Raw genomic sequence first — 8,437 nt, forward strand, 5'->3', positions numbered from 1 at the left:
CTTCTTTCTTCTCTTGCCTTCTGCTTTCAGTAACAAAAATGGCTGTCGGTTTCATCCAGATTCTCTGGATGAAGGATTTTCATTAGTAATTATACCTCAAATATACCAATTATACCTCAAATAATTGATATTTTCCGACTTATTATCAGGTGCGTTCTGGATGGCTAAAGTCAGATAAGTGATCTTGGGACATTTGTAGTATCCGTCTGCACTTTCCACAATCTGGCGCTGTTATGTGTCAAAGGGAAAGCTTCCTTGCACAATGTCTCATGAGAAAGAGATTTCAGAAGCATTGCTGGGAAATTAATCTTGTTTTACATAATAGATCAGCTCTGTGAGAGCTGTAGATGAGAAAGGCCAGCTAAACCAGATTGTAGAAATGAGTCATTTAAAGGTGGGAGATGGAGGCATTGAAGACCCAGGGCTGAAATGTCCTATCTGAAACATCACATTTGTGCCTTCAGCAGGAGTTAAGATTACAGTCAACAATTCTTTTACCCTTTTCATATTCCTCGGGTGGAGTGAAAAGAACAGTGTCTTCTTTCTTCTTCTCTGAAACTTGGCACATTGGCTCAAGTTTCATTTAGTAATTTCCCTAAATGTTAAGCCTAAACATTTTTAAATACCTGGGGGTAGCTGGAAATGTCCTAGCAGTAGGTGCTGGCAGGGATAACAGAGGCCATGGTACTTGTTTGGCGTCGATATATCTTAGCTTGAGAAGGGGAGTAATATTCTCAAGCGAACGAGTTCACAGTCAGTTTAAGAGATGTTTTTCTGCAAGCACTGAATGGACCAAGCATGGATGTCGACTGTCTTCTGAAGGAAGTATCAACCACAGCTTCCTCCTCCCAGGTGACTGCAACCCCGAGACTAAGACCCACTATTAAGATTAGCAAACCCACCATCTTCTTCAGCTTTACAGAACAAATGCATTGGGCTTCTGGTGGCTGTGTCTCCACCAGAGTGTGTTGTCCACCTGATGCCAGCTTTTCTGGCCATGTACCTGTCATTTTTTTTCTTTCGCTGTTGCCCATCAGGTCTTTCCCAAAGTTACACAGACCTCATTGTTGATGAATCTAAGGCTTATCTCAGGACATGGCATCCTTTGCATTCAACTTAACAAAGACTAATCTGTGAAGACCATTTGTTCAAGGAGGCAAGACTACTTTAAGTTTTTTACTATTTTTATCCCCCAGTATTGCACATTCAAAACAGAAGCATGAGGAGGCTGGAGAAACAGTTCAATGATTTAAAAACCTTTGTTGCCCTTAGAGATGTTTTTGGATTCGTTTCTCAGCGCCCACATGGTGGCAACCAGTCATCTGTAACTACAGGTCCAGGAGAATCAAGTTTCTCTCTTCTGGCCTCTGTAGGCACCAGGCATGACCACGTTGCCCATAACATACATGCAGGCAAACACTCATATACGTAAAATAGAAATAAATATATTTTAACTTGTTTTCAAAAGAGAAGGACGAGCGCATTTTGTAACTGACATGACCTAACTTTGAGAAACTGTTAGCCCACCAGGAGGGCTTGGAATGTTAAAACATTTCCCCAATGCTTCAAAACATCTCTATGTATTTCAATCTTGTTGAAAAGAACATATAGTGAGGTAGGGACCTCAAACATCTTAGACAGTAGTAAGAAGCTCTCATGCAGCAAGAAAGGATAGTAGAGGCTCTCAGTTGCCAATTTTTCCTGACAAGAATTTCCTCCTGCTTTGCCTTTTTGTTCAGTGGAGATAAACACTACCCATAATTCTCATCACATAAGCAAAGTTCCAACTCTTTCCCTACCTGTTGTTCCCAGTGTGAGTCTTGCTACTTTTTCCCTAATGGGCACGGTACTCCCAAGCTTTTCTGAATGCTGTGTTACAAAACCTGTAACTGGAGACTGGGACACTGGCTGGCACCAGAATCAATTGTGAGCATGTGCTGTATATGGGCCCAAAGCTCATAAGGCTCAGTAAACATGGCTGCTTCTTTGAGGTATTTCTGAGCTAGATTTAAACACTTATGTTTAATATTTACATAATAGATCAGCTCTGTGAGAGCTGTAGATGAGAAAGGCCAGCTAAACCAGATTGTAGAAATGAGTCATTTAAAGGTGGTGTCATCATTATGTGTCATCAGGATAATGCTTTCAAAGTAAATGGGAGAAGCCAATGGACAGTGCAAAAGTTGCATACTTTGAAGCCTCTCCCAGCCCCACAGAGATATGGTGCATTTCGATCTTTGACGAGAAATTAAGACGGACCAAAGCAATAGAGGTATGAAAAGAAAATGTAAAACCAAAGGTAAACAATTTGTTTTTCAGAAGCGTAGATGAGTCTGTGTTGGGAACATTCTATTTTATTAATCAAGCTAACACTGTATCAACAAACTCACCTTCTAGCAAACAATTACCAATAAAATAAAAATTTCTGTTCTGATCTGCTTCTAGCCAAAGGTAGAATGAGGAACAAATTTAAGCTTTAAAGGCACTGGGGACCAAACCCAGGGCACCGTGCATAGGAGGCAAATGTTTGCCCATTGGTCAGAACCTCCTACCTTCTAAAAATAGAACTTGGATCAACTTCCCTTGGATCAAGGGAAGGCCTTGATGTTTACCTGAGTCTGACCCAGGGGAGGTTTTGCCATTTCCATGGGTCTGAGTTGTTGGGCTCTTTGACATGGCCGTGATCACGCAATGAATGCTCATCCACAGAGTGCACTCACTCCCTACCCTGTGCTGAATGACACAAGAGATACTTAAAACTGTTTTTAAATGAGTGAAGATAAAAAGTCATCTAATTCTGTACAGTGCCCACCTTATTTAGGTAGCTATAAAGATGTTGAGCCTGAGCCACTCAACAAAAAACATGCATTTTCTGAATGTATACTGAAGAAGATATATTTTTTCTGCCTTTTCTTAGAGGTTATTAATTCCAAGAAGATGCTTTCTGGTTTGTATGCTCTTACATAGCCTGAAACAGTATCAAACACATGGTCTTCACAGATCAGTTTCTGTTAAGTTGATTGGAAAGGATGAGTGTTTGAGATGAGTGTTTGAAGACATTTGTACTCATCGTCTTGTCTAGAATAGTAAAGATTTGTTTTCTGTAATATGGAGAGTGTAGGTGTGTGTCAGGTTCATGTTAAGCCAGAAGAGATAGATACTTGTCTTACTATTTGTGAGAGGTCTATAAATGAAATTATATAGGACCATCTTGTTAGATTTATGATGATCCAGTGTATCTGAAACATTAGTACTAGGTTAAAATAATGTGGGATGAAATATGGCACGAAACAATGCTTTTCTATCTGCAGCGCGTGGTATTTTTGAAGCTGTTCCCAAATATCTGTAACCCTATTTAACTTACTGCAGTGTGGTCTCGATGCACGCCTTCCCGCCTATCAAGAGGTGAGGTTTATTCTGTGTGTCCTGGAATCTGGATAAGCCCTGCAGCTACTTTGCCCAGCAGAAGATAATGGAAGTGACAAGATGCTGTTCCTTGGGGCAGTCATTAGTTGTGTTTGTTATTTTCCCTGGTTATTAAGAGACAGTCCCTGTTCTGTGACTACTCTTGCTATGCTCTCTCTCCAGGGCCAACATGCTGTGAAAAACCAAAGTCACACAGAAAACTTTTCTGTCAGCTTGACCTAAGCTAAAGTCATTTTGGAAGAGGGAACTTCGGTTGAGAAAATGCCACCACTCACTTGGCCTATGGGCAAGAGTGTGGGCCACTTTCTTGATTAATGATTGACCCTGCCCACTGGGGCCAGCGCTGCCCCTGGGCTCATGGTCTTGGATGGTTTAAGAAAGCAGACTGACCCAACCACAGAGTGCAAGCTAATAAGCAGCGATCCTCTGTGGCCTCTGCTTCGCTTCCTAGTTCCAGGTTCCTGCCCTGACTTCCCTCAGTGATTTTAGTGAGAGTTTTAAGGTAAAATAAACCCTTTCCTTCCCGAGTTGCTCTTGGCCTTGGTGTTTTATCATATCAACAGAAACCCTAACTAATACAAGTGGGTACTGATTTCACAGCCACAGCTGATCTTTCAGAGGGTAGTGTCCACTGATTGGGAGCCATTTGAAGGGACCATCTTGGATGTCTAGCCCAGCTGAGGCCCTGCTTCGGCATGAGCTCATCCCAGGAACAAGCAGCCAGCTGAGGCCATCCAGTGCACAGACCATGAACACAAATACTTGGCTTTTTTGAAATTGTTGCTTGATATTATAAAGATGAATTACACTTGGTATATAAAATATTTCAATTAAAACATTTCAAAATTGAGCACTGAGAGCTTAAAAAAATTCCTTTTTTTCCCCTACTATAAGCTCTTCCAGGTAAGGAAATAGGGGTATTCAACATTGGATCCCCAGTATTCAGTTGTGTTGGAGAAATGCTTGTTAAATATGTAATTGTTCCCTTAAGGTTATATTTAACCTTATTTTTCTTATTCACTGATATCCATATTCAGCTATAGTTAGCAGTTTTGTGAATTGAATTAACAGTCTTCCCTTGTGGTTGCTGAAGAGCATGGTTCTGATGCTCACGAGGGAAGTTTCCGTATGTGTTTCTGAAGTGATTAGTAGCCCGGACTCACATGAGGCTTTCATATTATTGTGAATATAATAACGCCTCTCTATAGGTGTTACATACAGAACAGGCTAGCTAGTTTTTAGTTGTTTGTTTGTTTTGAGACAGGTTTCTCTGTGTAGCCCTGGCTGTCCTGGACTCACTTTGTAGACCAGGCTGGCCTTGAACCCACAGGAATTTGCCTGCCTCTGCCTCCCCGAGTGCTGGGATTAGAGGTGTGTGCCAGCACACACCTGGATTTTAGTTTTATTTTAATTAATTTTTCTTTTCTTTGCAACCTAACTACAGCATTCTTTCCCCCTTTCCTTTTACTTCCTCCAAATCTGGCTCCAGGGATCACTGCAGAAGAGGGGGGGCCATAACTATTGTCAGAGCCAGAGGATCAGGGAGTTCGCTGCAAAGTAGTGTCTCCTAGGAATGTCAGAAGCTACACCCATAAAGTTTCACCAACATGACTGCATAAACATGAGCTGAACAATGCTGACAATACTCCACATGCTGATGTGGATGGGAGTGTTGGGATGGGAGGGTCTAGGAAGTAGCAACCCTCTAGAAAACCCTCCAGGCAACTAAGGATTGCTGACCGCAGGAGAATTAGTCTTTCCTAGGGAAAAGCATGTCAGTTGGTTGTGAAATACCAAGTGGCCAGCCCTGAAAACCTATGTGCAAATGTCACTATACAGACGGACCAGGTTGTATTTATAGATTTAGTCTTTCATTTTCGGCCCCACAGATTTATAAAACAGGATGGTGATGTTCTTTTATTATGTTGTGCTGGAAAAGCATAGTGCGTGGTAGCAAACAGTCTGCCAACAGGTCTCCAAGAGTAAGACCGTAGGAAGAATGCTTACCTTTCTCTGGCAAAGTTCTTAAAAATTTCATATGAAACCAGGGAAATGTCTGTGTGTTACGCTCTTTCACGTGACCAACACTGAACTGAAGGTAGCCTTGTTCTACAAAGGGTATCCACAAGACAGAAAAATCAACTGTAGAATGGCAGAAGGGGCCTGCAGAGCCTTCGCAGAGGGACACTCTACAGCTCCCAGGCTTGATTTCCTTCCTGTCTTTCAGGTTTTGCCTTCTTGCCCTCAGGGCACAAGAGGTACTCCAACAGAGCAGTAGGTTTCTCCACTCTACCCCCAGGCTGGAGACAGTAATTCATATCATATTTACTGAAACCAAAGAATCTTGGCTAGTTATCAGACTCTGTAATGCCCTGGAGATAGATAATCATTTTAAAAATAAAACATTTAAACAGATAACAAGGGGATCCTTCACAACTCTGATCTTGGAAATCTTGAGCAGCCCCTTCCTTTTGGAATTTCTAATTCAGTATGTTCATTAATTGTTTACAGGTTTTGTTAGTTATGTCTCCATTCCCTTTCTGTCCCATCACCTTTTATACTCCCTCCCTTTAATGGGATGTGTAGTCTTTTCAACATTTTTCATTTGTTGTTTTTATTGAACATGTGTAACTTTTTACAAATCTTCCCCTCTCTCACCCCTCACATTTGAAACAAAATATTTTTGGGGGGGTATTTATTTGTTTATTTTGAGACAGGGTTTATCTGTGTAGCCCTGGCTGGCCTGGAACTTGCTCTGTAGACCAGGCTGGCTTTGAACTCACAGAGGTCTACCTGCCTCTGCCTCCTGAGTGCTGGGATTATTGGCATGTGCCGCCACCACCACCTTGCTGAAAAAAAATATTATTTTAAAGATTTACTTTTTAAGAATGTGTATGTGTTGGTACATGAGGCTATGTCATGTATGTGTGGGTGCCCATGGAGTCCAGAAGAGAGTGTCAGATTCCATGGAGCTACACATATAGGCAGTTGCTTTCTGACTAGGGTATGTGCTGGGAACTGAACCTGGGTCCTCTCAAAGAGCAAGAAGCACCCCTAACTGCTGAGCTATCTCATCAGCTCCTGAAAGAGATTCTAAAATCAGAGAGAAAGGATTTTTCTTGATCAGGCCAGTCTATATTTCTCAGCCTTCTATAGATGGTCTTTTCTGTTTCCACTCTGAGAAGATGAAAATATTATCGTTGGCCTAGTTTGAACAACTAGAAGGGTCCAGATCCAAGGGTCAGTTTTGCTTTGAGCCTGCGACACAAAATGACTGTGTCCATTGCCACTCAGTCTAAGGAAAACACTGGAGAAAGTCCTCACATGCTTCTCCACTGGAACTCTGATTTGCTGGGTTGTAGAAACACATGGCCAACTACCTCTTTAGCAACAATTTCACTAGATCTCTTCCTATCTTCAGACCATTTTCAACCCCCAAAGACTAAACCACAGCCAACGGTTGCTCAAAAAAATTGCTCCTGTCTTATTGAGAGCCTTGGTACATTTGTGTGGACAGTCTGGGAGTACAAACGGCAGGAAGAAGAAGGTACTTAGCAAGCCTGCTTTTGATTTGGTCTCAGGTGCTTTCCTGGAAGTTGTGATCTAATTGACTCCTTCTAGGATGTCCAAACTTTCTTCAGAACTTTGGCCCAGTTCTAGATTCTTGCATCTTCCTGGGGACTTAAATCTAAATACAGTTCCATGGATAACTCAGGGGCCTGCCAGTTCCCCAAGGTGAACACACACAGTCCACCTCAGGGACAGTTTTAAGCAGTGTCTGAGCTGGTAAACAGTCAAGTGCTATGCTAAGAAATTTAGATAAAGTAATAAATTTGCTTCTCATAGGGTACGTTTGAGGTGATGTTAGAATTCTTATTATAGAGATGAGAAAACGGAAGTCTAGACATGGTTTCGAAGGCTTGAAAAGCCACAACAAGTAAAGGAAGTAGATTTAAGCCTAGCCCTTGACCATGACGGCATGCTGCCCGGAGTAGGCTATCAAAAAGGAACCCTTGATGGCCCAGCAGCTCCACGCACCCACAGCTGCTGTTTTGATCTACAAGCTTTTCCTACCTGTTGCTCTTCCATATTTCCTAGGCAACCTTTCACATTTTCCTGAACTCCGGGTGTCATCTACATTTCCAATTTGATTGCAGCTACTGATCTTGTATTTATACTGTACTGACTTATTTCAGTGTCCTCCCCAGCCCTGCCAAGGAAGAAAGTAATATTCACGAGACACAGGCTTGGTCCTTTTGGTACTCAAGAGCAAGGCCATTGCACTTCTCCCCTAACTCTTCATGATTTGGTAACCATTGAGAAGTTAACAGTACCCTTCCCCTTGGTAGTGTTATGTTATTGATCGAAATGTTCCTAGACTTCTTACTTTTCTACTACTGTGAAAAGACACCATGATGAAGGCAACTTAGAGAAGAGTTTATTGGGTATTTGCTTACAGTTCCAGAGGGTTGAATCCATGACCAATCATGGCAGGGCGTATGGCAACAGACAGGCAAAGTGCTGGAGCAGGAGCCAAGACATTATATCCGTAGGCAAGAGGTACAGAGAGCAAGAGAATGGGAATGGGCTGGCCTTTTTAAACCTCGAAGTCCACTCCCAGTGGCACACCTCCTAAGCCTTTCTCAGCAGCTCCACCAACCGTGGACCAAGCAGGCAGATATTGTACGGGAGTCATTCTTACTCACACCATTACTCTTTTGTGTGCGTGTGTGTGGTGTTTGCAGTGTTTTGCTGATGTGTACATGCATGTAATGAGCAGAGGGCAATATGGGGTGTCGTTCTCTATGGCCTGTTATCTTTTGAGACAGCACCTTTCGTTAGACATGGAGCTCACTAATTCAGCACAGAGATCCTCCTGCCTTCACTTCCCCAGAACTGGAATCACCAGCCTGTGCCACTTGACTTAGATCTGAACCCAGATCCTCATGATTCTGCGGCAAACACTTGACTATAGTCTCAGACCGTGAAACAGTCCTAGTTGTAAAGACTG

The sequence above is a fragment of the Psammomys obesus genome, unplaced genomic scaffold (genome assembly GCF_907164565.1).
Source record: "Psammomys obesus unplaced genomic scaffold, mPsaObe1.curated_primary_1811, whole genome shotgun sequence".
NCBI classification, from domain to species: domain Eukaryota; kingdom Metazoa; phylum Chordata; class Mammalia; order Rodentia; family Muridae; genus Psammomys; species Psammomys obesus.